The sequence below is a fragment of the Aphis gossypii genome, unplaced genomic scaffold (genome assembly GCF_020184175.1).
Source record: "Aphis gossypii isolate Hap1 unplaced genomic scaffold, ASM2018417v2 Contig00677, whole genome shotgun sequence".
Lineage (NCBI taxonomy): Eukaryota > Metazoa > Arthropoda > Insecta > Hemiptera > Aphididae > Aphis > Aphis gossypii.
Genome location: NW_026083224.1, coordinates 53461 through 75423, shown reverse-complemented (window position 1 = coordinate 75423; position 21963 = coordinate 53461). Strand labels below are relative to the sequence as shown.

Here is a 21963-nt window from a genome sequence, read left to right as displayed (position 1 = left end):
ATTGAAAATAGTTATACACATGTGATAAGGAGAATTTCTAGAACTAGTTAATAAAGTATATGATGGTTTAATATATTTTCCTGTTCTTCTGTCTATTATTTCTGTAGCATTGAGAGTATGGTTCTGTATGGATTTAACTAAGATTTGCCTAATGTATAATTTATAGACAGATAATATATCAGTTAGTTTGAATAATTCCTCTGATGGATATTTTAATGGTAGGGAGTATGCAACTTTTAAAATCATTTTTTGTGTGGTATGCAATGTATTGATATCTGTTCTGTTGGTGCCTCCCCAACATGTTATACCATATAATAAAATCGAATTACACAGTGCCATGTAAATTTGTCTTATAATTGATTTATCAAGAAATCTAATTTTGTAAAATAGTACTGTTAAGCTCCTCATTTTATTTTTGATATTATGTATATTCTGACCATTTTAGGTTAAAATCCATTGTCACTCCTAAATATTTAAATGATAATACCATTTCCATTGGTTTGCAACTACAATTTGTGGTACTTGTTCCACATTTATGTATTATAAATTATATCCAACAGGTAACTGTGAACGTATAGAAACTATAGGCATGCAAACCGATTTGTTTATGTTGAGTGATAACAGATTTTTTTCCATCCAGTCATAGATATGTCGTAAATCGATTTCGACAGTATGTTTCAGTTTCTCCCAATTTTCTTCGTAATTAACTAGTGCTATGTCATCAGCGAACATGAATAATTTACCTTTTAATAAAGAAGCAGGAATAGAGTTAATATATATTAAGAACAATATAGGTCCTAATGATGTACCTTGCGTGACTCCATAATCTTTAACATAACAATGATCACTATAATGAGGTCCGATAGTGGTTAGTTGTTGTCTGTTACTCAGATAACTGGTAAACCATTTTAATGCATTCTCATCGAATTTTAATTCTTTTAACTTGTTTAGTAATAGTTGTCTACTGATTGAATCAAATGCTTTTTCTAAGTCCAAGAACGAGATTAAAATTTTTTTTTTAGTATCTCTTTTGCTATGTAAATAATTGTTAAAGTCGATTAGAGCGTCTTCTGTACCTAATTTTTTTCTAACCCGTATTGTCCGGTAAATATTATTTTATCTCTCTCTAAGTATTCTAATAGTTGATTTTTAATTATTTTTTCAAGTATTTTAGCTAGAATTCCTACTATTGAGATTGGTCTATAATTAGTGAAATCATTTTTATCTCCTTTTTTATGAATCGGTACGATTCTAGCTACTTTAAGTTCATCAGGTACAGTGCCACTAGTTATGCTACAGTTAATTATGTGTACAATAGGTAAAATAACATTGTCTCCTATTTGTTTAAAAAATAGTGCTGTATATCCATCAACTCCAGGAGCCGAGTTGTTATTTAGATTATTTAATATATTTTTTACTTCATAACTGCTTATGGTTTTTAACTTGAAGTTAGAGCTTATGTTTGATTTATTGTTAGTATTTGTTCTAAAATTAGATTGTATATTATTTGTACTATTAGGAAAGTTTTTATCAACTAGTCTATTTCCGGTAGTAGCAAAATAAGAATTTACTATGTTTAGGAAGTCTTTAGGCGAGGATCTCGGATATAAGTCCTGTATTATTTCATTAATTGGAAGCCCGGTAGATTTAATTTTCCTCCCCGATAGTTCATTAATAACTTTCCATATTTCTCTTCCATTACCTTTACATATTGCTATTTTATTGGTGTAATATTGTTCTTTGGCCTTCCGAATGAGTTTTGTTAATTTATTTCTGTACGCTTTGTAATAGTTAATCAATTTATAATTTGTATTATCCTTTTTAATTTTCATATTAAGCTTATCTCTATTTTTAATTGATGTCATAAGACCATTAGTAATCCAGGGTTTTATCTTACGATTTTTCTTACTTGATAGGGACTTTGATACAATACAGTTATTAATAGTGTCTAATATTATTATTAAAAATATTTAATGCTGTATTAGTATCATTGGTTTCAAATAATCCAGTCCATTGAACACAGGATAATAAGCGAACTGCCTTATTGTAATCGATATATGATATTAAATTTAAATAATCATCTATATGTTTGTTATTTGATTGTGAGTTTGTTAAACTTCCTATAATTGTATAATGATCTGTTACACTAGTCTTAATTACTGCAGAAATGATTTTAACATTTCTACTAAATATATGGTCAATACAAGAACTAGTGTCATAACCCACTCTAGTATGCGAACATATTTGAGAAGAAAAACCGTTGGACGATAGTATATTTAAGTATTTTTCTGTTATGAGAGAGGTATTTTTTTCTAATATGTTAATGTTTATATCTCCAATCCATATACAATTTTTCTGTATAGGACCTGAAGTCATTATGGAAGTTAGTTCGGATAAGAAAATGTTTATATTAGTTTGAGGTGAACGATATACAGCTAAAATTGTAATAGGCATGCTGTGTATTTTTAGGTCTAATTTTATACAACTAGCCTCAGAGAACAATTGAAGTTGCTTAACAGATATATTATGTTTATTGTTTGTATATATTAGGACACCATCGTTTTGATTAAAATATTTTCACTTTTATAACTCGAAAATCCGCTTAGGTTTTGGGGAGAAAACCCCGTACTATTCCAAGTTTCACTAAGGATAATTATATCTAAGCACTTTAATGAGTCGTTTATCAAACACCAGAAATCGTCTATATTTCGATTATAAGACCTTATGTTCATGTGTAAAACATTCAAATTGCTACTCTCTAAATCCATCAAATACTCATATATATCTTTATTTATTATATTTCCGTCATTGTTTGTGATGTAAGAGTCTATAAAGTCTGAATTTGTTTCAATCATTTATGATATATGTAGTAAAAAATAAAAAAATAAAAATAAAGAAATAGAGGAAAAATAAGAAATGTTGCTTAGTCTATACCAATGATATTTTAATATAATATTAACTTTTATAATTATGAAACCCTGACAAGAATGTGTGTTTACAAAATGAGTGTTATATGGAAAATATGACTGTCTAATCAGCATATTATTGTTAATAACGATTGAATTATGAGTTGGATTGTATGACCCAATTATAGGTAATATGATACATTGTATTTGAATAAGAAAGATATTTAAAAATTGCTGATAAGCAGTAAACTCAATAGTACGTAAAATTGATATTATTAAAATTAATAAAATTATATATTTAAAGTAGTTTATAAAAAAGTAAGATCTTCGAAACATTTTACTTGTATCTTTTTGCCCTGTTCATCTTTTTTGCAAAAGATCCTGCCATGACTTGTCCAAATGAAACGATAGCCCAGTTCCTTGCCTTTCGTTCTCGATTCCCAAAATAGTTTTCTATTGTAAGCCGTGAGACTTTCGTTTATAAAGATTCGACGACTTTTGTATTCAATTTTGCCTCGCTTCTTAATAAATTCGTCGCGTTTTCTCCTTGATGCAAATTCCACAATTATCAAAGGCTTATCCAGATTATGGTTCGAGGGCTTACGGTAAGCATTTTCAATATCGAACAGATTAAGATCTATATGTAAGGCACCAGCAATGTCATGGACTACATTTTCGACATTTTCTTCCTTTTCCTTTTGGACACCACTTATTTCGACATAACAAGATTTTTCATTTTGCTCCAAAATATTTATTTTATACTCCAGTTTAGAATTTAGAATACTTTATTTTTTCTACAATGATTTTTCCAGCTCAATGACACGATTATTTAGTGCCTGTAATGAGTTATTTGTAGTCACCTGGTTACTTAGCACCTGATCCAATTTGTCGATAATAGATTTGTTATCTATTTCTTTTGTCTTGTGAGCAGCGTCTCTAATTGGGGTGTCGTCATGTCGTCCAGTTTTGACTTTTTTGATACACTCATCACAATTGTATTTTTTTCCCGTAGTTTTAAGATATTCAAGACTATCTTTGTCCATTTTTGAACATTTCATATGTGTTACAGTATAACATGTAACACCCAAGGGGTCGCCCAAGGGGTCGGTGTCCACCTCGTGCGTCACCTCCATCTCCTCGATCCACCGCTCCACGACTGCCAACTGCGCCTCGGGTGTAGCTGGTGGTTGGGCCGGCTGGATTGGAGGTGTAATTGGTGGTTGGGCTGGTTGGGTTGGAGGTGTGGGGGTTGGTGGCTTTGGCTGGACCGATGGTGGCTGTAGCGACTGGGACGGTGGCTGCTGTGGGACTAGTGCCGCCGATGGGGGTGACTGCGGTGCGGGCTGCTGACCTTGACGTTGGAACCGGCCCTGACGGTCCCGTACGTCATGGCGTTGGTACGCCGGTACCGCTCGTTAGGGTGGCACTCGGCCTGGCGGTCCAGCCCTCGTCCTTGCCCCGGCCTGAGGGGTGGTCTCCCGAGTGGAACGTCGTCCCTCGGCGAAACCACGCTCGAACAACGCCCTAGCTGTTGGGCTTGCCCGTATCCGGCCGAACGAAGCGGTGGCTGCCCGTTCGGCTGACCAACCTCCGACCGCGTCGTCCGGACCCTCGCCCGTCAGCCTCCTGGCTTCCCGCAACAACTGCGCGGCCATCGCCCGGAGCTTTTCCACATGTGTGGCGATCATGCCACGGGATGGCCGGTTGTTGCGGGTCGGTGGTGGGTTAACTCGTTCTGCCATCTAAAACAAGGTATGATTAGTTAGTGTTCTCTGACGGTCCTACAGCTCGCTTCATCGCTGAGACATGTAACTTGGTAGGGTGTTTACCCTCCGTTAAGAACACTCCGGTTCCTAGTGGCTTACCCAACTTAACCGGACCTAACCATTTCGGGGCGAACCCCGCGTGAAACCGCTTCTCCGCACTTGACTGCGGATGCGCTTTGTAGTATACCCAATCCCTACTGCCAGATTGCCTTTTCCCGGAATTCTGGGGGTATATGGGTATTAGGGGCTTTGGGGCCGGAAACCACCGGGTAACCCCCCTCTACCACCGGAGCATCATCCTGTTCCGCCGGAGAATCTTCGGTTCCTACCGAAGGGTTCTGATGTGCTCCGGACAACTCCGGACCATTGTTGCCGTCGTCCGGCGACTCTTCAGCCAACTCAAGCTGCCAGTCTCCGGGGGCCTTGATCTCCCGACCAAACATCATTTTGGCCGGCGACTGTCCGGTGTTTCGGTTTTCTCTATTTCTTACGGAGAACAACACGTGTGGCAGGTAGACATCCCACAGATGATGAGGCTTATCAACAAGCAAGGTTCGTACCCTTTCTTCAACTCTTGATTCTGCCTTTCTACCGGGTTGGCACGTAGGTGGTAGATTGGAGTCGTCCAACCTTCACTCCCCACTTCTTGAGTGCCTCTCCCATTGCCTTGGACACGAACTGCGGGCCATTATCTGACAGTAATGCTCTCGGGTATCCGAACCGTGGGAACAACTCCCGTTCGAATGTATCCACAATCGCTTTGGTCGTCGCCTTTCCTAAAGGGTAGGCCTCTACCCAGCGACTGTAGCAGTCTGTTACTACCAAAATCGTCGTCTTACCCCACTGCGTCCGTGGGTACGGACCCATAAGATCGATGCTCAGTACCTCCCAAGGTTGACGTGGGACCCTGGTGCACATCCGATCTTCCGGTTTACGATTCAGTGGTTTTACCCGTGCACAGACGTCGCATGCCCGCACGTAGTTACGCACTGCTTCACGCATACCGGCCCAAAAGAAACGACTCTTTATGCTGCGGTACGTTTCTTTTCACCCTGGGTGATTCGCTGTATCGTGGTCGTGAAACCTTTGTAGCAGAATTTGGGCCTTGTCAGCTGGGATGACCACCCCCTCTTCACCATTCGCGATGGATCGAGGGTGGCGGTGCAAAACCTTGTCCCGCATGACGTACAGCTTCGGCAGACGCCCGAACCTTGCACCGTCTCCGGAGAGTTTGGCAACTATCTCCCGTATGTTCGGGTCGTTCTGTTGCCACTCTCGGACATCTTGCAATGTGACGTTTCCGTCATCCCTCTTCGGCTGGATCACACCACACTGGGTGACACCCACTCTGGGTCCTCCGGCCACGCCGGACAGATCACCGAAGACTCCGAACATTTCTCCGGACACTCCCGGCCGAATCACAGGGGGGTCGTGGATATTATTTTCCAACGATTCTTCGTCCACTGTATTCGGTCCCGCCGGACAACGGGATAGCGCGTCGGCTGCTTCATTTTCTACTCCGGGCACGTGCCGGATTTCGAAATCGAAAGCCCCGAGTTGTAACGCCCATCGCGTTAGTTTGCTGTTGGTACAGCGAGTTTGCTGTAACCATCGGCGGAGTGCCGCGTTATCTGTAAATAACATAAACTTACCAGACTCAAGATACGGCCTGAACCTATCAACCGCCCAAACTATGGCTAGACATTCGCGTTCGACTGCCGAGTATCTTCCCTGAGCTGGGTTAAGTTTTTTGCTGGCATAGGATATGATTTTCCTGTCGCCACTCTCCCCCCACTGGAAGAGCACGGCACCAACTCCGACTTCGCTTGCGTCGGTCTGTAGATTGAATGACTTACCCGGAAGAGGAGGACAGAGCCGTGGTGCGGACAATCGCCGTCATCACCACCGCTTCTTCAGTCAGACCAAGATTTAACCTCCGATAGTCCGATACAACTGGTACTTGTGAAGGACATACCCTCCCAGTGTTTCGGCCTTGGTCTGAGCGGTACTTAACAGTTCCGATTGTAGGCTCGACTGTAATTCGTCCCCGTTGAACTTTTCCAAAAGCTCAAACTTGAACTCTTGCCATGGCAAGTCCAACGCCCTCATGGTTCCCCACCATGTACCTGCCTGTGCATTTAGCTGAGGGGCCAACACGGTCACCCATCGAGCGATGTGGATACCAGTTTCTTCAAGTATTGCTTCGGCCTGGAGCAAAAACCGCACCGGGTCTTCCTCCCTCTTGCAAACAAACTCTGGTATCGACGCACGGGCCATATTCAACTCATTTTGAGGAATTTCCCGATTTCTCGGGTTTTCCCCGGCCAATCTGCTCCGTATGTTCGCCCAACGGCTCTCAAAACTCACACCTTGAGTTTTGACCGGAAGATTTTGACTTTTGCCCAGGCAATTTTGATTTTCTTCGGACAAAATGCTGGTGGAAGGTTTGGGGGAAACCCCACGGCATGCGCAACTCGCTTGCGCCACCCGTTCGGTCGACCTAAGCTTTTCTTCGGTTAACTCCCGCTCCAAGCGTTCCACGTTCTCGCTGAGAGTAGCAATTGTTAGCTGCTGCTTGTCGACCGTTGTTTCCAGCCCCTCCAGTCTATCTAACATCTGTTCCATAAAGTGGTTTATCAAATCTCCGTCGGATTTTCCCTCTTCACCACTGTTCTGGACCTCCGATGTATTATCTTCCAGTACCTGGGCTGACGTCCCGTCAGTTACCCCAAACCGTACTGATCTTGGATCCATGTTTTCCTTAGACCTAATATACTCCTCTAGTGCTAGGAGTTTATCGGCCTTGGACCCCCCGGTCTCAATATCACGTATCGACAATTCCCGGTTAATTTCTACAATATTTAACTCACTAATGCCTTTCGTAACCATTGTGGGGCTTAAATTTAATTGCTATTATCTATCTAATTAAATTACGATGGATACGAAATTACGTAACTCGGGCTATCGCTGGTAGAGATATGTACTTTCCAATCTATAAATAGCCAAAACTAAGTTTAGCTTAGTAGGAATTACGCTAAATTATGCAAATTTTGCCAAAACTTACCACCTTAGATTGGACAAGCCCTTAATATTTTATTTAAAATAAAAAATATAAATAATTTGAATAAAACTATTTAGGAACCGGTATGATCAGGACACCTATTGTAGGTTCTTTTAACCCGATATGTGCTAATTTACTTTAATTTACGTAAAATTATTTTTATTAAAATTAGCACTTACCTTACTCCTTTTCCGACTGCGCCAATGTAGGTGTATTAAGGTTCGGAATAGAATAACGACACGGTTTTAACGGCGGAAACACACTTTATTATACTAATTACAATATACGACGCACGAGTGTGTCGGCGACGACGGTTTGGCAAAAGCTAAAGCTCGTCGCCGCCGCCGACCGGGCCGTCGGCCGTGCCTTGAGGCGGCAGCCAGACCGGTTGTCCAGTCGCGTTATCGCGGACGAGAAAAGGCAGCCGCGGTCGTTGCGATAACGACCGCGACAAGATCCCAAACCAGTTTAATTTCAGACATTTTAGTAAGTCTTAAGAAACGTTTTAAAAACTATTATGAACTATCTCCTGAAGTAAATCAAGCAATTTTAGCGTCAATGTCTCATCCATTTTTTAAATTGCGTTGGTTAGATTTAGAAACTCCACCATCTACAAAAAAAACTTTATGTGATTTATTTGTAAACAGTGTCAAAACTATTGCATCTGAATATACTTCTGAAACTATATCGTCTATATCAAACTCTGAAAGTGATGATGATTTTTATGAAATGCCAAAACAACTAAACATCTACACCTCATCTTTACATCTACACCTATGGAACAAATCCAGTTTTACTCCAAAATAGATATTGAAGTATTGCAGTTTTTAGATGATAAAAGTAAAGATTTGTATTGTTTGAACCAATTTCCTCATGTAAAACAGTTGTTTTTGAAATATAATGTTGTATTACCATCTTCTGCTGCAGTTGAATTATTATTTTCATTTGCTGGAATGATAAATACTCCAAAAAGATCAAATCTTTCAGATAAAACATTTGAAAAACTTGTCTTTCTTAAAGGAAATCAACAATTTTTAGCTAAATATTAAACATTTTATTGTATTTTGTTGAAACATAATAGGAATTTATTTTATAATGATTTATATATATTATTTATCTAAGTATATTCTGCAGTTTTTTTTTAATTATAATTTGTTCTAAAGAAAATGTAAAAATGTTTTTATTTATATATTTGTGCTGTTTTTCATTGAAATGATTTTAATCTGTACATATTTTAAAAATTATAAATACAAAACTATTATATATTAATTTATAAATTATATATGATATTTGAATTTCAGTTTTTTCTCTCAGATATTTTACCATTTAATTATTAAGTTACAATGTCTATATGAGTATATGACTACATGATATAAAAAATAATATATTTCAGTGACTTACTTATGACCATGGTTATGGTATACCGTATACTGTATAGGATACTGGATTTTGATATAGATATAATATTATATCCTTAAGCAGTTAAGCCTATGTTGAAATCGATAGATCAATAATAAAAATGTATTTATTTTATTTCATAAATCAAAACTTTATGTAGCTTTAAAATATAAAAAAGATTACCAATTCTCATAGTATACCTAATCATATTATGTGATTTTGTGGTTTAACAAATTATAAGCTAATTAAATCTTTTAGGTAATGATTTTGATTTTGATTTTGATTTTAAAATCAATAGTTTTGATGATTTTGAACTTTGATTTTAAAAATCATTTTTTAAAAGATTTGATTTTTTGATTTTCAAAATCAATTTTTTTACTGATTATGCCCATCTCTGACTATAATTGTTTTAGTTTTGTTTTTCTAGAATTATTATATACACGTCTTTGCCACCACGAGGCCATCTTTCTTTATTAGAAATAAGATCATTACACCTAAACCAAATATTCAATTTTTTGATTATGCTTGTGTAATGACCGCTGTGTAATGATTCTCCGTGGTGGAAAATTGCAGAACACAAGTTATAAGTGTTGTTTTCAATTTGTAAAGTTGATGTTGGTAGAGATACTAATGCTATATTTTGCATTTTTTCTAATAACTCATTCCATAATTGTATTTGTATATACACATATTGACTTGGAGTAGATACATGCATTACTTTAGAATGGTTTCCTGTTATATTGCAATTACTACATTTAATTTCAAGCACTATTTCTTTATTAAAATCATTAAATAATGAATTTAAAGTACTTTTACTATCAATAACTGAAAGAAGTAATATGTAGTTAAGTGATTTATTGGTTCTAACTTCATTACAATTTAAACATGTAATGATTGATATTAATTCATGTTTTAAAGAATTTTTAAGGGAATTACTTTGGCAAAGAAGGGCATTAATAAATTCAGCTGCATCTTGTTGCTGAGGAAGATTGAAAGGCTGTCCTAAGACATGTCTATTTTTTTTTTAGAAAGTAAATTTTTTTATCATAAGCCCTTTTTTTTGCAATTTAGTTGTCATAATGTTTGGTATACGGTTTATACAACTATTTTTATAATAGCTCAGTATGTGTTCGTATGCGAATAGGAGATGTACGAACAGAACAAACAATTATTTCAAACAATCACGACCGCAACCTCGTGTATTTTACACTGAAAAATGAAACATAAACCACGAACGTGAAACGACACCAGATAATGAAAACGAAATGAATGCATGGTGACCCCAGTGTTGCCAGGTCAGAATTTTAAAAGTTTCGATAATCTTATCAAAAAGTTTCGATTCTGCTTGAAAAATCCCCAGATTTTTTTTACTCCTCAATCCTAGATTATACACCAATATGATTCGTAAATAGATATCGCAGGGAGCAGGTAATGGATAAGCCTAAATATTTAATTCTAATCAAACAAACACATTATTCTTTCTTCTATATTAATATATTTTAATATCATAAAATATAGACAAAATGATCTAATGGTTGATGGTATTATCACTTTAATAGTATAACACTTATTTTTAATATTATAAATCAACAACATGTATAATATAAGGAAATCTCAGTCTTTTGAGTTATTATAACAATTTAAAAACATCAAACATATTACTTAACTTTAAATGATAAATAATAAAATAACATAATGATATACCTAGGCTAGGTAAAACAAATACAGTATTATAAAATATACATTGTATATCATCTGAATATAAACAAACTTAACATTAATATTTAATAAAAAATAAATTATGAATACATATCATTGGTATGCTTTTTAACCATTTCATTGGAAATAGTAAAATTGTAGCATGATTTATCTTGTGTTTTTATTATGTTTTTACTTTTTACTATATAAACCTGATAATTATTCAGTAGATAGACGATTGCGAGTTTTTGTTTTGTTTAAATTAATGGTGCTGAAAATTCTTTCCACACGAGCACTACTATATGGTAGAATTAAAAGAACAGAAACAAATGTTGTTAGCAAAGGATATATAAGTTTATCATTTCCGTCTTTCATAGTCATAATAACTTGCCAAAATTTAGTTACATCTAAATCAAAATTTAGGTCCATTGTTTTTAAACTTCTCCACTCTCTATCTATGTCATTGAGATCAATATTTAATTTTTGTTCATAAAATGACACTACTTGTCCTAAAGAATTTATATTTTTTATTTCAGATGGATTTAAGAATGAGAGTTGTTTTAGAACAGTGGTTCCCAACCTTATTTATTCTACGCCCCCTTTGTAGATTTTCAAAAATTTCGCCCCCCCACATATAAATTGAAAAAATTATAATTTTTTTGTTTACTTTACATTTTACAAATAAACTATATAATATTTGGAAAGACTACTTTTTTATTGATGATAGTAATTATAAAATATAAATAATTGTAAATAATATAGTATTATAGTAGAATTATAAATTGACGTGAGTAATTAAATAAATTAGTAAAAAATATAAATAATAGAATGTATAATAAAATTAACATTTAATGTGAAGGCTGACAACACTTTTCTTTGGACAATTTTTTAAAGTTCGGCTCGATGTTTGATAAAGAACACCTCAAGTCAGATTCGATATCCAAGCGATTTCTATGTTTGGTTTTTATAATGGCCAAGCTGGAGAACCCAGATTCACATAAATAAGTCGATGAAAATTGTACAAGGACTTGTAAGGCTTCATTTGAAATTTCAGGATAAATGGGTTGGTATTTTACCCAAAACTCTTCCAAAGAGCTGCCACTGTTAAAATCAATTTTTGCGCGTGAATCGTTCTTCAGCTCGATATCCTGTTCTTGAAATGTATCCGGCAATGTGTCTATGTTAGCACTGAATGGACAACTTGTTAGCGTATATTTCCAACTTTCGTTAGAAAAATCCGGAAAATATCGCATGAATTCATCAGTCAAACAGTCAAGATGTTCAATCACTATACTTTTCAATCCAGCAAGACAAATAGGTTTTTCCTCATCAGAGATAAGTTCGTTCAATCGACGGAAAGACGAAAAATTAGGAGTCTCTTTGTTTACTCGACGTTTCCACAACTTTATCTTTTCTAGAAATGAGTTTATTGAATCTTTGGCGGTTATAATATTCGTATTCCTCCCTTGTAATTTGAGATTTAGGTTATTAATAGTTTCAAAAATATCTACTAGGTACGCAAAGTAGAATGTGAAGTTTTCATCGGTAAAATTCTCACGAAGATTGTCTTTCCTAATTGTAAAAGCATAATTTCCACTTCAGATTTTAATTCGTACAAACGTTCAAACATATTCCCTTTGGATAACCAACGAACCTCTGTATGGAATAATAAAACAGAATGTTCCGCGGACAGCTCTGAACAAAGAATCTTAAAAAGACGCGAGTTAAGTGCACTGCTTTTGATGGTGTTAACAACTATTATACATACTTCAAGTACATTTTTAAGTTCAGATGGCAGTGTTTTTGCAGCTAAAGCTTGTCGGTGTACTACACAATGAGAACCAATTATTGACGGGTTTTTATTTTTTGCTAGGCTTACAAAACCCGATTTTGACCCTAGCATTGTAGGTGCACCGTCTGTACAGACACCTACAACATTTTTCCAAGACAAACCATTCTGATCAAAAAATATGTCAATGGCAGACATAACGTCACTGCTTTTTGAGGTGGAATTTAAAGCCTGGGAAAATAGAAGTTCTTCTGCGATGGACTGTTCATCTATAAAACGGCAGTAAACTAATAGCTGGCAACAATTGGCCACATCAGTTGATTCATCACACTGGATTGCAAAGAATACGGAATGTTTTAATTTATGAATCAACTGATTTTTAATGTCCAAAGCTAATTCATCTATACGTCGTTTCATTGTATTATCTGAAAGAGATAATTGAGCTATTTTCTTTTTGCTTTCTTCGCCAAGTACTATTTCAACAGCTTTAAGTATGCTAGGTTTAATTAATGTTTCACCCAAGTATGGGGTTTCTTTTGCTGAGCCACCATGAAGGCGATGTGATATGAAGCTTCAACAATTTTTTCATTATTCTGTTGAAACTCTCCGGTATGGTCAATTTTCATTTTACTTAAAGAATTTTTTTTAGCAACAAAAAACTTTAGGTTTTCCTTTTAGCATAGGATGAGCTGTGGTTAAATGTCGTTCTAGTCGACTAGGTCGGAGGGCATCGTTACTTAATACAACGTGACAAATAACACACTGAGGCTTTTGGACACCATCTTTTTCATTAAACGTAAAACCAAATTTGACATAATCATCGATATACGTTCTTATTTTCGGAGGAGCCATTACTTTGATATACGTGCATTCGCGACGACTACGTACTACGACACTGACGTGCACTGAGCAATTGCAAAATAAAACTAAATCGAGTATAAACTAATCTAATAGTTTTTTTCCCCTGGCTTTTTCTTATCGTACTGATTAATTTACGGACGATGTGGCATGGTGCGCTATGGCTAAACACTTGTAATCTTTATCGATTACTTTATCGACTTTAACGACCCTACATTCTATAATCTATATTTTATAACAATAACCAGTCTTTATTAATTTTTCATTTTTTCTCTTTATTTTAAATATAATAAAATTTGATAAATAAAAATTTTACTTTGTGATGACTGCTTGAGCCTCCCCAGCGATGTGTATACGCCCTCCAGGTTGGGAACCGCTGTTTTAGAAACATCATATGTGGTGAATGAAATGGGAATCTTTGAAATATTTGGTGAGACACTCGACATAAAAATTTAAACAAGTTGTATAAAACACTCTTTTTTCTAATTGAGTCAGCGAACATTTGTCTGATGATAAAATAGCTACACATTTACCACTAACATAAATATCTTCACTAAAATAAATTGGATTTCTATACTGTATTTTCTGGATATCAGTAGATTTTAAGTAATCCGACTTCATGTAACAATCTAGTATCATTTTATATGATGACGCCATTTTCTAATATAGGTTATGAATTTGAGACTTTTCTGATTGAAATTGTTGATTTAAATTTGTAAGAATAGGAAGTGCAAAATCTAAAAATTAAGGTAAAGTTCGAAGGTTGGATCCATTATTCCTGAATATATACCACGAGCTTTACTGTCCAGCTGTTGTTTAGACTTGAAGTAAGATTGTAGGGCTTTTAATTGTTCTAATATGCGTTTTATACAACAATGTAATGATAACCATCTCGTTTGACTCATTTTTAATAATTAATGAGGCTTAGTGTCAGTGAACACTTGAAACTGATTAAATTCATTTTGTCTTTTAAAACTATATTTCATGTAGTTATAGATATCACGAACCATATTTTCAACATAATCAGGTATTTTACCTGTTGCGTACGAAGCACACAATACAAGTGAATGACAAACGCATTTAATAACAAACAACTTTGGAATATCATCTTCTAATAACTTCTTGACAGAATGGTTAACACCGAACATTGCACTAGCACCATCGGATGCAAACCCTATTAATTTCTTCTTATAATTAATTTCATATTTTCTAAAAAAATTTATTATTTCGTTGTAAATGCCAATGGCAGTGCAATCAGAAACTTCAATTAAGGCAAGGAATTCATCTTTAACAAAATAATTATTTTTGTCGAACTGTCTGACAACTAATGACAGATGTTTAATTGACGATTTGTCAGTAGACGCATCGATTAACAATGAAAAATATTGATTTTGAATTCGATTAATTAAATCTTCAAACGCTGTAAATCCTATAGTTTTATTTATAATAGCTGTTGCTTTAGTACGATTGCAAGATAACTTTTTTATAATATCAGATTCAGGACAAATGGCTTTTATCAAACTAACCAAGTGGTCTGAAGTACTTCTATCAGCGTGAAAAAGTCGCAAGACAATTCACTCGAGTTTTCGGTTAAGGTTATGGTGTACATGCCAGAAATCTTAAGCACAAGTGTCCACAGTTTGTCGTATTATATTTTTGGTGTTTATCGTAATTATGTTCGATATCACAACCGTTGAAATATTTTTGTATTTCTAACGGCGGCATTAAATTTCCAAAACTATCGTAATATTTAATTTTTTTTCCGATTTTTTTATACGCTACCCAATGCGTAGGTACCTGTACCGTTTTCGATGTCTAAATTAACCTCAGCAGATTCTTGATGCTTACCTCTTGGAGGACACACCGATGAAATAAGGTATTTTCAACATGTCAGCGTATTTTATAATGTCATAGTCGTACAACGCTCTCTTGGGTAACGTGTAAATTAGTTTTTTGTCGTTTTTCTAGTTTTCTTTACCAATCCGCCTTTGTAAGGTGCCAGGTATAAACCTTTACCTTTAACAATTTTATAAGACTACCCCTTGTGCGGTGTAAGATATAAATGAATAGGTGTGTTTTTACCGGAATTTAATTCATTTACGACTTTAACTATATTACCTACACCGCCGGTAAGAGCGCCCAACGCCGATAAACCAGCGAAAATAGGTATTAAAGGTAGAACACCGCTGTAGTGATCGCTGTGCAGGACACTGCGACTACGTACTAATTATTATTTAAACTACGTAGCACGTTCCTTGGTTGAACTTGAGTTGTTTATGAGAAAGGTAGATGTTTGTAAATTAAAACACTTGTTGTTTTAATTGAAATAAAATAAATGTTTTAATAAGTTTGAACAATAAAATAATAAATAAATGACATAAAACTAAGTTAAAATAGCTTACTGCTATGTAAGATTACAAGTACTGGGGATTGACCGTAAACTCGCGGCGATGTGGCTGTGACTAAGTCCATGACGAGTAATAGTCTTACACTGGAGTTAACTACCTTCTGAATAATACTAAGTTCTCTAATCGTATTTATATGAGCTCTCAATGACGTACAGGGGACTAGTATTATTAATCGTTTTAATTAGATCTGATTTAGAGTGGTATTATATTATCATGGTAATTTACATAATTATGGAATCTAACATGTTGTCTCCGCTGAGTGTGGCTAAAACTTCCTATTTGTGGAAAACACGTATCTCTGGTGATCTTTGGCCTATGTAAGTATAACCAGGTGTTTCCGCTGAGTTGATGCTAATCAATTGACGGAAAGAACATGTTTTTCTGATCTCTGGCCTATTGCTTACAATGCAGGTGTATTACTTAAATTAATACACATTTTCTACATGATTTAATAATATAAAATAATATAATATAATATAATGCAGGTGCATTGGGTTTACTACACCGACCTTTTTCGGTATTGGTATAATTCTTGGAGTTTTCTTATTTTTAGATTTTTTTTGATTTTTTTTCGCAGCCGACAGACATGTTCTTACTAACTTGGTTATATTCTTTTCGTTAATTTTATTTTTGATTGATTTTTTTGCTGCCGAAACCATCTGTTTAAATCCACAACCAGCGCCCAACTTACGTTTCGCCTTCATAGCTGTAGTAACCAACCAGGACGCAGCTTTTTCCTTAATACTAGTGTTTTTAGATTTAAACACTTCCCAAGCTTGATTTTTCCAATATTTTGTCAGCTCTATGTCTATCGGTTAAAGAATTGCTGTTTTCATACGCTATGTCATGAGCTCTGGGCAACTCGTCTAGTCTGTTTATGTCCCGTTCACCGCGTGCCAATCTTTCTTTTAATTTAGTGCCAGGACCAGCAAATCTGAAAAAAATATATAAACAGACATTTTAGATGTGATTTAATCATATAGTGAGTAATGTCTTAAATATAGCCGGGTAGATGTAATTCCACTGGTAAATGATTAATAACTGAGTTAATAAGGTCAGAACCTTTATTGGTGTATCGCTTACGAACGCGAGACATCGTGTGACGCTTTCAAGTAAATAGCATTGATATTTATAGTGAAAAAATGCGAGTCATCGAGCAACAGAAAAAACTACGAATTTATAACATTGATACTCCGGATACAATACAGTTTAGACATGGTGAGCTATTTCAAAACACTATACGCTCATTGGTGTTGGGGAGTTCCGGTTGCGGTAAAACAAATTTAATATATTTTCTACTTGTTGACGAAAACGATCTACGTTAGTAGTAGTAATTTGGGGTGTCTGGCTCCATTTTATAGCGGGAATTTTTTACTAGGTAAGTAATTCTCCCTTCCACACGTTATTTGATTTGATTTCACGTTCACTTCAATTTTTTTAATGTAATCAGTTTAGTATATAACCACACATGTACAAGTAATATACTTAGTTTATAAATATGTGTTGTAACGATCATATATGTGTAAATAACATCTGTGTTTGACGTTTATTTCAGTTATTACATTTATTTCTATTCGTTTTTAAAAATTACAATCAGAAATCATCTATATCAAAAAGATCACGTCGTCATACAATATGATTCCATCAATTGTTGTCGCAAAATCAATATTCAGTATTAGACCTTTTAACAAGAAAAGTGTAACGGTTGGATTTTTGGTTAATAAAACGATTTCTGTTATTGTAATACTAGAATGTAATGTTACTAAAAAATTGTTAACCTTCGATTTACTTCAGTGGTGTACACTAATGTGTGATAGCAATTATAGTTCAATAACTAATAATCTACATACTAATTGTAAACGCGTGAAAATAACTGATAACATATATTATTCAGTCAATTTAAATCAGTTAACTATTAAATTGCATGTTAATGATCATTTTATTACCTTATCATATACTGATTTACATCGTTTAAAACAATTACAACAATGTATCGATTCACATATTGTAGAAAAGCAGAAAAAGTTGGTTTCATATCAGTCAACTTTTGATACCGTATATTCATTAATTAGAGCAGAAATCAATATTCTACCATCATCTTGTCAGCGAAATGATTTTACTAATCAGTATATTCAAAATTTTGACTTTGGCATGTGTTGTATACAGAACGATGATTCTTGTTTTATATATGAAATACTTCAATTCCACAATAACTCACTATCAGATATGATATTATATGATTTAATGACGATTTAAAATAAAATTTGTATTGAACTTTATACCATTATAATTGTTATAATTACTCTAAGAATTGATTTCAATATTAAAATAAAAAAATAAGATTAATTAATTTTATCAATTTTAATAATTTTATTAAATGTTATAATTTATATTATAAATAAATAGTTTTCACATTATAATATATTTGCATTTTATTTTTTGCTGTTCCTTACAATCTTTCGTTTTGGATCTGATGAACATCGATTCAAAATTGAATGAATAAGTTCGTTTATTTTATTCGATATTTCATTATCAGCAGGATAGGTATTGCAAGTATACAAGTATGCAAGTATACAACTTCACACTAGCTTCAGAATGTTTCCATCTATTATAAAAAATCATTATTTAATAATATTCGTAATATGTTTTATTATTTAATCATGTTATAGTTAAATATCAATGATAAAATCCTCGATCTCATTATTTTAATTAGAATTTAATAATTTATTTGTGTTAAATAATAGGTAAAGGTTAAATTAAAAAAAAATAATCTGGTGATCAATAAATGATTGTATCGCTGTTGTTTAACTATAGTTCATCATTTAATCATTGGTTTTTTTTATTATGGTTTTTACCTTTCAAGTGACGGAATGTCCTTAATAGCACTAGTTTTATAATGTTGGATGACGTAGTAGTCATCGCATTTTGGCGCTACTGGACACCGAATCGTATACGTGTAATTTCCTTCCGTCAATGTTATTGAGTTTGAAACGTTATCTTCAATATTTCCTTTCGAAATTACACTAGCTAAGGCATCCTTGTACGTCTCTATTGATTCTGTTCGCTGCTATACATTCATGTATATTTATATTAAAAATGAATGTGTGATGTGGTGTGTGTATGTGTGTGTGTGTGTGTGTGTGTAATATTTAAAAAAATAATACAATACAAATTATTACCTTTCCAGCCTTAGACATTTTAACTTTTGGTTCAGTATCATTTTTTCTTTTTTTATTCTGCATTTTTACCGGTTTTAAAGAAGATGATAGTGTTGATAGCATTCTATTATTTAATAATAATTTATTAATATCATACACACAAATACATAAACAAATAGGTATAGGTACTTACATCATCATTTGAAGAGCTTTCGCCTGCAGATACATTAGTATAGTACGACATTATTTTATATATATATATATATATTTTTTTTTTAAATATACCTTAAATAAAAATGATAATCAGTATAAGTTTAATTTTTAATATAACAGATTGTTTAAAAAACATTTACTTGATCAAATTGTGTTACTTGGTTTGTTATCGACTTGTAGCAAACGAATATATTACGGTATGAAACGACGAAACATAAAATTTATAGACAATGTTGAGATTTAACACTAACTATAATCAATGTCTACTGATCACTTATATACAGATTTGTAAGGTTGTGGTATCATATGGTGTGATCATAGTTTTACCTAATCTATAAAATAACTGTAGTCAAAGTTTAATATAACGTGATCATATTTTTACCTAATCTATAAAAAATATCTGTGATCTAAGTGTAATATGGCGTGATCACATATCACACCATTGGATCAGATTATAAATCTGGTCCATAATCATTCAATATTTATAGACTTATAGTCATTTACAAAGAGCTCTTGAGTTGGTTATAGTCTATTATCCTCAGCCTTTCAGTACTTGTGTGAGTCGCTGACTTTATTACAACACTATCATCAAGCGAGGTTTTTGATATTAGTTAAGTTTTATTAATAATTAATCTAAATTAAATACAATATGAATTTGAAGAAACAGTTTAGTTCTTAATTCATTTTTAATTGATAAACTACAACCTACTTATACAACGCAACAACGTGGACCGAGGTATTCATCAAACTATGCAGCAAAACTATAAGTAAGATAAAATACAAATATAATTAATTATAAATAAATATGTTTTAATAATTTACAAAATTTCAGTGAAATAAAAAATCCAATGAATATTGAAATATTTAAAATATAAATGAATACATAGGTACGTATAATATGAAAATATAAAAAAATAAAATTGGTTGAATTCAAATTCAATATTTAATATATTATATACATATTTTGTATATTATATAATAAAAGTTGTAAAACACGATCAGATTAAAAAATATATGATATAAAAACAAAGTTAAAAATTATCATTTTATTTGAATATTGTTTATATCATTATAGATTAATTAAGCTGCTGGTGAATCTGCTAGTCTTAGTGAATAAATATAAAAGATATGATCGTATTTATTTTTTTATATATTTTTAAAATAATAATAAGTTATGTGTCTATAAAATATTTATATTATTGATTATAAATAAATATGTTTTAATATTTTACAAAATTTCAGTGAAATAAAAATCAGATGAATTGTTGCGTGCCAGTATCAGATTTAAATCCAGATGGTTATTTTGAACGAAAGTTAAACTCAATAACGAAATATGTCTTTATTACGTATAAATTAAATACATGTATCAAACAAAATAAGTGGCTGAGTGTCGTGAAAGTGCTCAGTTGTTGATAGCTTTGGTACATCTACCGTTGCTGGTCTTCGGGTTCCCTTATATATTGTGGTGCGTCTCTTGTTTACGTCGAGTTGTCGCCTTCTAGGTAAAACGAGGTGTTCTTGTAGTTGTTGTTGCAAATTCGGACACGGATTTGATGTGCAATAACATCTTAAATTAGTGCACTATAATTATTGGTGCGCTTACTATCCCGATACGTGTCATGGTCATAGTAGCATCCGCATTACTCTCGACACGAGGCATGGTCATACTAACTTAGCCTTGATATCTCGTAGCCCATGACAGAATAATGAAATATTTAATATCAAATAAATTCATATTACGCAAAAATAAAAAAAATAAATCAATAAAATATAAAGTACACTCAATAATCTAAATTGAATGTAAAATAAAAAATTATGAAATCAGTATTTTATTTTTATTAAAATATATTTTAGTAACATGGATAAAATAATACTATGATACTATTAATTGATGTTGTTTAATTACATGCAAAAACCAAAAAATAAAATAATTATAATTGATTTTAAATTCAGCAACTATCAACGTACAGATTTAATACTTATTTTTGCAGCAATATCACAGACTCACGTAAAATCTGAAATTATTCGTCTACGAGGTCGACCTTTAAGAGGACGTCTTACGGAAACGTGTAGACATACAACGCTCGTTTGTTGGCCATATCGCCGCCGTCACGGCAGGCCACGCCCCTAGGTCCGCGCGTCGTAATCGCGGAAGAGGCACATTACTCGTTTACGGACAATCGATTAGAACGTATCATAACAATACAGTTCACCGTTGCGTAGATTGTCGCTCAATGCTAATCTATTTCTCACGTACTAATATGCGGCTCGCTCGCTCCTAGCTCACAGTGATCATCTATTTACCAATTTAAGCTCTTCTTAGCTTAAATAGTTTTAGCAATATATTATATAGTATTCTAATTAATATACCACGTTATAATTCAATTTATTAGTATAACTTAATTACTTTTTTAAAATACGTGTAAAATAATAAATTCTTTACTATTTAACACGTCTTTAAGTAAATGTGTTACGTTATTTACGTTATTATTTTTTTCCATTTATTATATTAGTAACCTATAAGGAATTGTAAAATATAATAGACCAGTAATAGTTACGTCGATGATACAGTAACTGTTTATTTATACTTGTATACTGTATACATGCATATAAAATAGTCAATTCTAATTAGAATTAAAAAAATCGTTTTTTTTTTAAATTTTTTTCTTGTTTTTTTTCTTTTTGTATTTCTTCTAGTATATAGTTAG

General features: G+C 33.5%; 2 pseudogenes; both read right to left on the bottom strand.

Moving 5' to 3' along the window:
• Positions 1 to 11677: 11677 nt before the first annotated feature.
• On the bottom strand, positions 11678 to 13470 carry LOC126555008 (SCAN domain-containing protein 3-like; annotated as a pseudogene).
• A 4846-nt stretch (positions 13471 to 18316) lies between these two features.
• LOC126555009 (uncharacterized) lies at positions 18317 to 19155 on the bottom strand (annotated as a pseudogene).
• Positions 19156 to 21963: the final 2808 nt, after the last annotated feature.